The following is a 12,160-nucleotide window of genomic DNA, read 5'->3' as shown; positions in this document are numbered from 1 at the left end:
AATTCTGCTATGTCACAACCCACACCCTAACAAGTAGCCTTGGCCCCTAATTAAAAGAGAGAATAGGGGTTTCCAGACAGCCAGAGCAGTCCCTGCATTTTCACAGTGCCCTTCTCCTTCCTCCACCTAAAACAGACCATTGTTTCCACCTGTGCTCTAGATACCTTTGCTCTGTGTCGTAGAAATATTGCAAGTGAAACCAAATTCACTCTCCAGTATCACTCATGTTAACCTCAATAACAATCTCCCTCTCTTCCTTCACTTTCTCTGTTATAATTTGAATATGGCTTGTCCTCCCTAAACTCTTGTTGAGAGGTAATCCTCATATGAGATATTAAGAAGTGGGAGCAGGTAGGGCCTTTAAGAGTGACTCCGGCTCAGCCCTCAAGAACAGATAAACCCATTCACATTAGCCATGAATTACTGTTAATGGTAATCTGTTTTTCTTTTTTAAAGGGTTTGTTTATTTACTTGAGAGGCAGAGCTACAGACAGAGAAAGGGAAAGACAGAGAGAGGTCCTCCATCCACTGGTACACTCCCCAAGTGGCCGCGACAGCTGGAGCTAGACAATTCTGAAGCCAGGAACCAGGAGCTTCCTCTGAGTCTCGCAAGTGTGTGCAGGGGCCCAAGCACTTGGGCTATTCTCTACTGCTTTCCCAGGGCTTTAGCAGGGAACTGAATCAGAAGTGGAGCAGCCAGGACTTGAACCCATGCCCATATGGGATACCGGCACTGCAAGCAGATGCTCAATCTACTACGCCATAGCATCAGCCCTGGTTAATGGTAATTGTGAGAGTAGGTATGCCGTAAAAGCCTGTTGGATCAGGTTTCTCACTCTGTGATGCTCTCTGGCACCTCTGGAGTCTGCCAGCCAGAAGAGCATCACTACGTGTGGTCTATCAACTTTACACTAGAACCATGAGGCAAAATAAATCTTTCTGCATAACATAACCACTCTGCAGTATTGTGTTAGCAACAGAAAATGACTAAGACACATTCTACATCCCTCTCCTGTAGCTTTCATTCTTTTGAATTATATTCAAACATGCTCTGACTCTCCAGCTGAAAACATAACAACATGGAGCTGGTTGTTGTGGCATAGTGGGTTAAGCCACCATAGGCAATACCAGCATCATGTATTAGAGTTCAAGTCTCAATTGTTTCACTTCCAACCCAGCTAATGTGCCTGGGAAGACAGAAGAAGATTGCCCAAGTACTTGGACTCCTGCAGCCACATAAGAGACTTGGATGGAGCTCCTGGCTCCTTCAGCCTTGCTCATCCCAGCTATTGCAGTCATTTAGGGAGTGAACCAGTGAATAGATGATCTCTCTCTCTCTCTCTCTCTCCCTCAATCTCCTCCCTCCCTCCCTCCCTCCGTGTGTGTGTTTGTGTGACTGTGTGTAAGTGTGTGAATGGAAGATCCTTTCTCTGTCTCTCCCTCAGTCTGCTTCTCTCTCTGTCATGCTGCCTTTCAAATAAATAAAGTAAATCTTTAAAAAAGAAAACACAACAGGTACTAAAGAAAGGAAAGAACAGAGAAGAAAAGGAAAATAAAATTTTCCTACTTTCCATGCTCCCAAATCCCCACTTCAACCATCTTCCACCTCCTCATCCCCAAGTCTGAGTCTGTCCACCACCTACAGAAATCTGGTTTCTCCCACCACACTTCAGCAAAATGACTCTTGCTCAGGTCCCTCAGATGGTCTCTCCTATGTTACCAAAGCCAATAAACAACATCCTTCAGTCAAGTAATGAATTAAGATAAACACAGATGATGTCAGTGGAAAGGACAGCCTGTAAAAATAGAATATGACTTGAATGCTGCTTCCCTTCTTAAGGAGATACAGCTCCCAGAGAAAGCACAGAGCACTAGGTAGTTTTGCCCCCTGGCACCAGACACACAGGTGTGTGACAGAATCAGAGAATTTTTTTCCCTCAAATTTTCCCAGAGGGGAGAAGTCCCTTGAGGGCATCACTTCAATATCTTAGAAAACTGTTTTCTTGACTCAGAATATGGATAACCAGTCAAGTAAGTGGAAATAAAAAAATATATTTTCTTTTAAGACTGAGATCTTTAAACTATCCATTTTCAAAACTCAATAGATGTTCATGCATTCTCAGGATTTGCTGAAAAAAAAAATATGTTCTGGCTTTTGTTTGTTCACTGTAAGATTAATATTTCCCTATTCAAAAGTCACTTCAGTTCAGCTGGGATGTAAGAATATTTGCAGAAGCTTCCAGTTCTCTTGCAGCTGTGCAGATAAAGCACTCAGATTCTATCCCCACTGATGCCAGGATTATCCTATAAACAAAATGCTGGTGTACTTTTCCCCAAAAATCCACTCCTAAATCTAAGTCTTGGCCATGCACCTGTGTTTCAACATCCTGAATAGCAGCACTGCTGCATGCATGACAATTGGCGCAATTTGCACATTGATTACCTTTGTTATTCATTTTTTTAAAAGAGAATCTTGAGTAAAGCAAAGATGGCAGAATAGGGAGGGAGTTTACTGCTCTAGTCTAGGGGAAGATAGTTTAAAAAGTGAAAAACTGGAGAGAGTGCAATCTCAGGGAATAGTTGGGGAAAAACTGCAGAAATCTCCATGTAAATTAGAGGGATTTGTAGACCTACATGGATGTGTGGATGTGTACAACTCTGGACCCCAGCAGCAGTGAGCCTCAGCATCAGCTTTGGGGTGAGGTTATATCACACTGCAGCAGCCCAAGCTACTGACAATAAAGCTGAGGGAAAAACCTAGTGTGAGTTCAACTTGGAGCCCTGTGGAGGACATGTACCTACCAACCTAGAGTGAAAAAAGCGGGGCATATTTCTCTCTCCCTGACCACCCAGCACCATCTTATAACTAGCTGAGAGAGGCCAGGCACCATTTTGGGCACACATACCAGCTGCACCAGCTCATGTCTGTGTGTCCAGTAACCAGTCTAGAAGAGACACCTGAACCTAGCTGGGAGAATTGACAGGGGATTGGGTGCTCATGACTGTGGGAGATTTGTGTGCCAGTACTATGAAAACATTGTGGCTATGTGGGAGGGTACAGGGTACGGCTGGGATGCTAAGCAGTCACTGTGGGCAGCTCCACACGGTTGGGGCCTCTGATTCCTTGGTGAAGATCATTGCAGTATTATCCTTATTCCCACCATAGACTGCACAGAATCATTGTGTGGTTCTTGTGGCAGTGTGTATGACAATCATACCTACTGGGGCTAGCGCCCAGGCATTGGTCTCCTTTGAGGACAGGAGATATATATGAGAATATGCCAAAAGAGCAGAATATACCTCCTCTTGAAAATAAAAATTACTATGCACAACTTGGGTGTTACTTGGACACTCTCCTTACCCTGGCATTTTGAACAGAGCTCCCTGGCCACACACAGCACACACCTCTGGGTATTCATTGAAAGAGCAGACATTCCACTAAGCCACAGAGGTATAGTTCAAAGATAAAAGCTATCACAGGGAAAAAAATAAATAAAACAAGTACACCACAAGTGCCAAATAATAAATGCAGCAATTCAAGGAACAAGAATAGGGGGCCGGTGTCATGGAGCAATAGGATATTCCTCTGCCTGCAGTGCCGGCATCTCATATGGGAGCCAGGTTCTAGTCCTGGTTGCTCCTCTTCCAGTCCAACTCTTTGCTGTGGCCCAGGAAGGCAGTGGAGGATGGCCCAAGTCCTTGGGCCCCTGCACCCACGTGGGAGACCAGGAGGAAGCACCTGGCTCCTGCCTTCAGATCTGCGTAGTTCCGGCCGTTGCGGCCATTTGGAGAGTGAACCAACAGAAGGAAGACCTTTCTCTCTGTCTCTCCCTCTCACTCTCTGTAACTCTAACTCTCAATTAAAATAAAATCTTAAAAAAAAAAAAAAAGTGAACTCACTTAAAAAAAAAAAAGAAACAAGAATAAGGAAGGCAATATGATGCCCCCAAAAGAATACAACACTTCAGTACTAGAATGTGAAGATAAAGAGATTGATGAAATGCCAGAAATGAAATACAAAAAAATGACTGTAGGATTACTTAGAACTAATCAGAAGCAGATTCATGAACTAAAGAAATACATACATGACATGAATGAAAATTTATCCTACAAAATTTAGATTTTAAAGAGAAATCAAAATGAAATATTGGAAATGAAGATTTCAAAATAGCAAATAAAAATTGTGGTGGAAAGCCTTAACAACAGAATCAGTTAGGAAGAAAGAATAACCAAATTAGAAGACAAATCTCTGGAAATTTCAGTCAGACCAAAAAACAGAAGAAGAAAATCGAAAACTAAAAAAAAGTGTCAGATATATATGGGGTACTACCAAACAACCTAACAAATGGGTCTTAAGAGTTCCTGAAAGTACAGAAAAAGGGAATGGATTAGAAGGCCTTTTTGGTGAAATAATTACAGAAAAATTTCCTAATTTGGAGAAAGAAAGGACATACAAGAAGCACATACAACTCATAATAGACATAATCAAAAAAGATCCTCACCATGACACATTGTAGTCAAACTCTCCACAGTAAAACATAATGTGCATGATAGAGATGCCAGATTACTTTCAGAGGATCTCCAATTAGACTCACTGTGGACCTCTCATTAGAAACCTAACAGGCTAGGAGAGAATGTTAGGATATATTCCAAATCTCAAGATAAAAATCTGTCAACCAGAAGACTACCTGAAAAGCTCTCATTTATGAATGAAGGTGAAATAAAGACCTTCCTCCAAAATAAACAGATATTGAGAGAATTTGTCACCACTCATTCAGCCTTACAAAAGATGCTTAAGGATGTGCTACACACAGAAACATGACCATCATTATGAAAGAAAGTAAAGGAAGAAAAGCTCCCAGTAAAAGTTCAAAAGAAATCCAAAGTAAAAAATAGGAATAGTCATGGAAAAATGGCAGGGCAAGGTTATTCTTTATCAATAGTCACCTTGAATGTAAATGGCCTCAACTCTACAGTCAACAGATACAGACTGGTTGAATGAATTGAAAACAAAACCCATCTATTTGTTGCCTACCAAAAAACCTATCTCACCAACAAAGAGATACACAGGCTGAAAGTGAAAAGATGGAAAAAGATATTCCATGCTAACAGAAACCAAAGAAAAGAGCTGGTGTAGCCACTGTAATATCAGACAAAATAGACTTTAAACCAAAAACTGTTAAAAGAGACAAAGAAAGGCACATGTTATGATTATGGGATCAATTTGACAGGAATATATGACTATTATAAACATATATACACCTAATTACAGGGCACCTAGCTATTTAAAAGAAATGTTAATGTGTGCAAAGGGAGACATAAACTCCAATATAAAAGTAATGCGAGACTTCAAAACTCCACATTCAGCAATGGACAGATCAACCAGACAGAAAATCAGCAAGGAAACAACAGAGTTAAACAACACTGTAGACCAAATAGACCCAACGAACAGCCACAGAACTTTTCATCCTACAGATGCAAAATATACATTCTTCTCACCAGTGCATGGAACTGCTCTAGGATAGACCACATTCTAAGTCCTACAGCAAGTCTCAGCAAACTCAAAAAAACTGAAATCATACAAGGCATCTTCTCTGACCACAATGGAATGAAGCTGGAAATCAACAACTTCAGTATCTCTAAAACATATGTAAACACATGGAGACTGAATAACATGCTCCATAAACAGTGGGTCATTGAAGAAATCAAAATATTTCTGTAAATGAATGAAGGTGACAATACAAAATATCAAATCATATGGGATACAACAACCGCAGTGTTAAGAGGAAAGTTTATGGGGGCCGGTGCTATGGCTCACTTGGTTAATCCTCCGCCTGTGGCACCGGAATCCCATATGGGCTCCAGGTTCTAGTCCCGGTTGCTCCTCTTCCAGGCCAGCTCTCTGCTGTGGCCCAGGAGGGCAGTAGAGGATGGTCCAAGTGCTTGGGCCCCTGCACCTGCATGGGAGACCAGAAAGAAGCACCTGGCTCCTGGCTTTGGATCACCATAGTTCCAGCCATAGTGGCCATTTGGGGTGGGGGGTGACCCAATGGAATGAAGACCTTTCTCTCTCTCCCTAACTCTGTTAAATAAATAAAAAAATAAATAAATTTTTAAAAAAGATGCAACAGAGAAAGAGAATTACAGACCAATTTCCCTGATGAACATAGATGCAAAAATCCTCAACAAAATTCTAGCTAATTGAATTCAACAATACATCAGAAAGATCATTCAACCAGAACAAGAGGGATTTATCCCTGGTAAGCAGGGATGGTTCAACATTTGCAAATCAATCAGTGTGATACATCACATTAACAAACTTCAGAAAACCATATGATTATCCCAACAGAGGAAGCATTTGATAAAATATAATACCCTTTCATGATGAAAACTCTAAGCAAATTTGGTATAGAAGGAACATTCCTCAACAAAATCAAGGCAATTTATGACATACCCATGGACAGTGTCCAGGGAAAATTTGGAAGCATTCCCATTGAGATCCACAGACAGACAAGTATGCCTACTCTCAGCAATGCAATTTGATATGGTCCTGAAACATTTTAACAACAGTTATCAGGCAAGAAAAAGAAATCAAAGGGATTCAAATTGTGAAGGAGGAATTCAAACTATCCCTATTTGGAAATGACACAATTCTATATATAGGGGATTCAAAGTACTCCACTAAGAGACTATTGGAACTCACAGAGGAGTCTGGAAAAGTTAAGGACATAAAATCAACACACATAAATCAAAAGTCTTTGAATACACAGGAAATACCATAGCTAAGAAAGAACATCTAAGATCAACCCCATTCACAATAATACAAAAAGAAGTATATACCTTGGAATATATTTTAACCAAGGACATCAAACATCTCTATGGTGAGAATTACAAAACATTAAGAAAGAAATAGGGCCGGCGCCGCAACTCACTAGGCTAATCCTCCGCCTTGCGGCGCCAGCACACCGGGTTCTAGTCCCGATCAGGGTGCCGGATTCTGTCCTGGTTGCCCCTCTTCCAGGCCAGCTCTCTGCTGTGGCCCGGAAGTGCAATGGAGGATGGCCCAAGTGCTTGGGCCCTGCACCCCATGGGAGACCAGGAGAAGTACCTGGCTCCTGCCATCGGATCAGCGCGGTGCACCAGCCGTAGTGCACTGGCCACGGCAGCCATTGGAGGGTGAATCAACGGCCAAGGAAGACCTTTCTCTCTGTCTCTCTCTCTCACTGTCCACTCTGCCTGTCAAAAAAAAAGAAAGAAATAGAAGACACAAAAAATGGAAAAATCCTAATGTTCATGGATTGGAAGAATCAATCACATCAAAATGTCCATATTACCAAAAGCATTTTACAGATTGAATGTGATACCAATCAAAATACCAAGGACATTTTTCTCAGATATAGAAAAAAAAAGGATGCTGAAATTCATATGGAAACACAGGAAACCGCAAATAGCTAAAGCAATCTGATACAACAAAAACAAAGCAGGAGGCATCATAATACCAGATTTCAAGATATAATACAGGGCAGTTATGATCAGCAGCCTAGATCTGATATAAAAACAGATGGATAGATCAATGCCAGAAATCAATGCACACTTCTTCAACCAACTTATCTTTGACAAAGGAGCTAAAATCAATCCCTGGAGCAAGGACTGTCTCTTCAACAAATGATGCTAAGCAAACTGGATCCCCATATACAGAAGTATGAAGCAAGACCTCGACCTTACACTTTACACAAAATTCCACTCAAAATGGACCACTCAAAATGGACCAAAGACCTAAATCTATGACCCCATACTATCAATTATTAGAGATCATTAAGGAAGCCGGCGCTGCAGCTCACTAGGCTAATCCTCCGCCTTGCGGCGCCAGCACACGGGGTTCTAGTCCCGGTCGGGGTGCCAGATTCTGTCCCGGTTGCCCCTCTTCCAGGTCAGCTCTCTGCTGTGGCCACAGAGTGCAGTGGAGGATGGCCCAAGTGCTTGGGCCCTGCACCCCATGGGAGACCAGGAGAAGTACCTGGCTCCTGCCAAAAAAAAAAAAAAAAAGAGAGAGAGAGATCATTAAGGAAACCTGGTAGGACACTGATGTAGGCAAAGACTTATTGGAAAAGACCCAGAAGCACAGGCAATCAAAGACAAAATTGACTAATGAGATTTTACATCAAGCCGAGAAGCTTCTGCACTGCAAAAGAAACACTCAGGAAAGTGAAGAGGCAACTGACAGAATGAGAGAAATTACTTGCAAATTATGCAACTAATAAAGGATTAATAACCAGATTATATAAAGCAATCAAGAAACTCAACAACAACAAACCAAACAACCCCAGTCAAGAAATGGGCAAAGGACTTAAGCAGGCATTTTTCTTTTTTAAAAATGTATTTATTTATTTGAAAGGCCAAGTAAGAGACAGAAATAGAGATCTTCCATCCACACATTCACTCCCCAAATGCCTGCAATAGTCAGGGCTTGGCCAAGCTGAAGCTGGGAGCTTGAACTCCACCTGCATCTTCTGCATGGGTGGCAGGAACCCATGTACTTGGGCCACCATCTGTTGCCTCTACAGTGCATTAGCAGGAAGTTGTGTCAGAAGCATGGAGTAGCCAGGACTTGAACCAGGCAACATGATGTGGGATTTAAGCATCCCAAGTGGTAGTTTACCTGCTGCAATGCAATGCTTGCCCTTGGAATTTTTTAATGGAGGGATGATTATACACCATTTAATGTCCTTGTAACCTGCTTTGCCAGTTTGTTAATATGGAAAGTTAATTAGGTATTTTCCTGAACTATTGTAAAAACAATGATACATAAAGCATCTAGAAAACAGCAAAGTATTCTGAAAATGTGAATTACAACAGGTCAAAAACCAGCTTCATTTACTTGTTCAAACTTTTCATAACCATGTTTGAACAGATTAAGTCTTATCTGCTCTCTCATTTTAAACTAATCTCATAAGTGTCTTTTATAAGTTACAGTCTATATGCAGTACATAATACAAAAGTATAAGTCAGCTGTTTTTTGCACAGAAACTCTGGTTGTCGAAAACAGCAGTGTATCTTATGAGATCTAGTGGGGAACCAAATTTAAAACAAACAAACAAAAATATTTGAAGTTTACTACATAGAGAAAATATTCAATATCATTCATCTGTACATTCACATTCTATGTATTTTCTCATAGTCAACAAACTGATTCAAATAAGTCATCTCACCATTTAAAGAGAAAAGTCTGCAATAATTTGAAACCATGGAGTTATCTTAATTTCACTATTGGTTGCTTTTTTCAGAAGTTCTTCCAGTTCTTTTGTCTCATACCAATAGCTTTAATCTCACTGGGATCTGGGTTCAAAGTAACATTCTTCCCCACAAACAAAATATAATCAATTTCATATTCACCGCAATACAATCAGACTGAGCTTTGTAGTGAATTCATGTTAGATAATTTATTTCTTCTGGAGGAACCCCTTCCATAGAAATTCCTAGTTCAGCTTTTAAATGCCTATTCTTACTCAAATGGCATCATTTTCTTTAAGTTTATGTGGGTTACTTAATGGATGACTAAAACAAGTATTGGTAAAACAACCTGGAAAGGTAATTTTAGCATCTGATCTCTGCTGTGGCAGAAGCTTATTTTCGGTATTGAATAAGAAGACACTAAAAGCTCAGTGAAATAACCCTTTCTCAATGTTTTCATTCAGGTGACAGTTCTTGGTCTCATCCCCAATTTTATTGTCATTTTCATCAATAAGAATACACATTTCTGCCAGAAGTTGAACCTGTTGTTCATCAAGATGGTCAGCATATATTTTAGGAATCATTAAAAAATATCTAATCTGGCCAAGAGTATTTGCCCCCAGCCCTCTTGCTCCACCGTGTCACTCCCATGCTGCCCTGAGGTGTGTATTCTGGAACCTCAAACACAGGACCCCATAGCATTTTTCAAAAGAGGAAATCCAAATGGCCAATAGACACATGAAAACATGCTCAGGACAACTAGCCATGAGAGAAATGCAAATCAAAACCACAGTGAAATTTCACCTCACCCCTGGATGAATGGTTTGCATACAGAAATCAACAAATGCTGGCAAGGATGTGGGGAAAAAGGTACCCTAATCCACTGTTGGTGAGAATGTAAACTGGTACAGCAGCTGTGGAAGACAATATGGAGACGCCTCAGAAATCTGAATGTAGATCTACCATTTGACCTGGCTATCCCACTCCTGGAAATTTACTCAAGGGAATGAAATCAGCATATGAAAGAGTTATCTGTACCCTCATGTTTATTTTAGCTCAATTAAAAATAGCTAAGATATGGCATCAACTCAAATTCTTGTCAACTGAAGACTAGATAAAGAAATTATGGGATATGTACACCATGGAATAATATATAGTGGTAAAAAAAAAATGAAATCCTGTCATTGCAACAAAATAGATGAAACTGGAAAACATCATACTTAGTGAAATAAGCCAGTCCCAGAAGGACAAATACCATATGTTCTCCCTGACCTATGATAACTAATAGAGCAGCTAAATACAATCTATAGAAGTGAAATTTACACTTTGAGATGACTTTGAACAGCCCTTGTCTCAACTGCTGAGGAACAGGTTTTTTCCATACAATTTGTTGAACTCTTTATTTAGTATAGAGTTAATCATATGTGTATAAAGTTAATTGAAAATAGATTTTTATAAAAAATAAGGATGGGAATAGGAGAGGGAGGAGGAAGAGGGGTGGGAGTGTAAGTGGGAGGGTGGGTATCATGGGAAGACTCACTATATTCCTAAAGTTGTATTATTAAATGCATGATGTTTCTGGTGGGGGAAAAAAAAGAGAATCTTCATATTCTATCTCCATAAAGACAAATCAATCATTGATTTATTGTAAAAGTCAAACATAAAGAGCTGAAATGTCAGGGTTCACCGAGTATTTAGTTTGTCAGCCAGAGGTCATCACAGGCCTGTATCATTGTTTTCTGTTTCCAATGACATGTTTTAAATGGGTTTAAAGTGCAGAGAGTCACATGAGACAGACTCAATCACTGTTTCTTCTTACTTCATGTGATGAGGCATGGTGCTCTTTTAAGATGGAGTCACTGAATATTGACTTCAAAGGCTTCCTCTAAGGCAGACTTGACCACATCACTCTGTATTCCCAGATCTGCATCCAGAGAGGGGCTGAGTCAAAGTCAAGGCCAGCTCAAAGTCTGTTGTGTCTTTAGGTACTACTCGTGGAGGTGCTCCTTTTTCCTGGCCTTGATAGCTGAAACTATGGAAGGTCTAGAACACTGGTTTTGCTTAGGGTCAGGCACTGAACTGTATATGATGGGCATCAAAACACTCCAGTTGCCTCACAAGAGGAATTAAGGGACCAGTATTGTGGTGCAACAGGTTAAATGCAACTTGTCACAATGGCATTCCATATCAGAGTGCTGGTTTGAGTCCCAACTGTGTGAGACTGCTTCCAATCCAGCTTCCTGCTAATGTGTATGAGAAGGCAGTTGAAGATGTCCCCAGTACTTGGGCCCCTACCACTCATTTGGGAGACCAAGACAGAGTTCCAGTCTCCTGGGTCCAGTTATGATCATTTGGGGAGTGCACTTGCAGATGGAAGGTATCTATTCTCTTTCTCTCTCTCTTCCCCTCTTTTTCCCTCTCTCCTTTTCTCTCTGTTGTTTTCTACCATTCAAATAAAATATTTTAAAGAAAGAGGAGGAGAGAAAGTTAAAAGCAGAAAATCCCTGAGTTTATTAATTAGTTCCTTGCATCTGATAGTACTCCAGGCAGCCCATCCAGGTAGGATTCACCATGCTATAATGTCATGACTGGCTCTCTCATCTCTGTTTATTCAACTGAATGGAATTCCCGGAGGGTGAGAAACCATAGCCTGTTTATCTTTGAATTCTCCTCTTTTTATAAAAGAATTCCTGTTTAAGATTATTTTTGAAAACAGTGTTATTGTTTCAGTTTGCACATTTAAAGGTAAAGACATATCACATAAACCAATGAATGCCTGAATTCTATAATTTTGGCTAATTTTGTGAAACACTTGATTGATAGATACTATTTGACTAAATGAATGCGTGAATGCCTAGGAAATAACACTTTATGAGATTTCAGTGGGGAGACCCAAAAGCAAATTTAGTTTTAATTGACAGTTTTTCAG

The 12,160-nt window shown here is 40.4% G+C and overlaps 1 protein-coding gene and 1 pseudogene across 3 annotated transcripts in view; both read right to left on the bottom strand.

Annotated features, from left to right (window-relative positions):
• The window catches only part of XKR4 (XK related 4), a 485,043-nt gene that overhangs the window by 442,599 nt on the left and 30,284 nt on the right, over positions 1 to 12,160 (bottom strand). The window lies entirely within an intron of this gene.
• LOC149126200 (isopentenyl-diphosphate Delta-isomerase 1 pseudogene) lies at positions 9,154 to 9,836 on the bottom strand (annotated as a pseudogene).

Source organism: Oryctolagus cuniculus, chromosome 6 (genome assembly GCF_051225735.1).
Source record: "Oryctolagus cuniculus isolate XC-2025 breed Fujian yellow rabbit chromosome 6, ASM5122573v1, whole genome shotgun sequence".
NCBI lineage: Eukaryota > Metazoa > Chordata > Mammalia > Lagomorpha > Leporidae > Oryctolagus > Oryctolagus cuniculus.
This window is presented reverse-complemented; position numbering and strand designations above follow the sequence as displayed.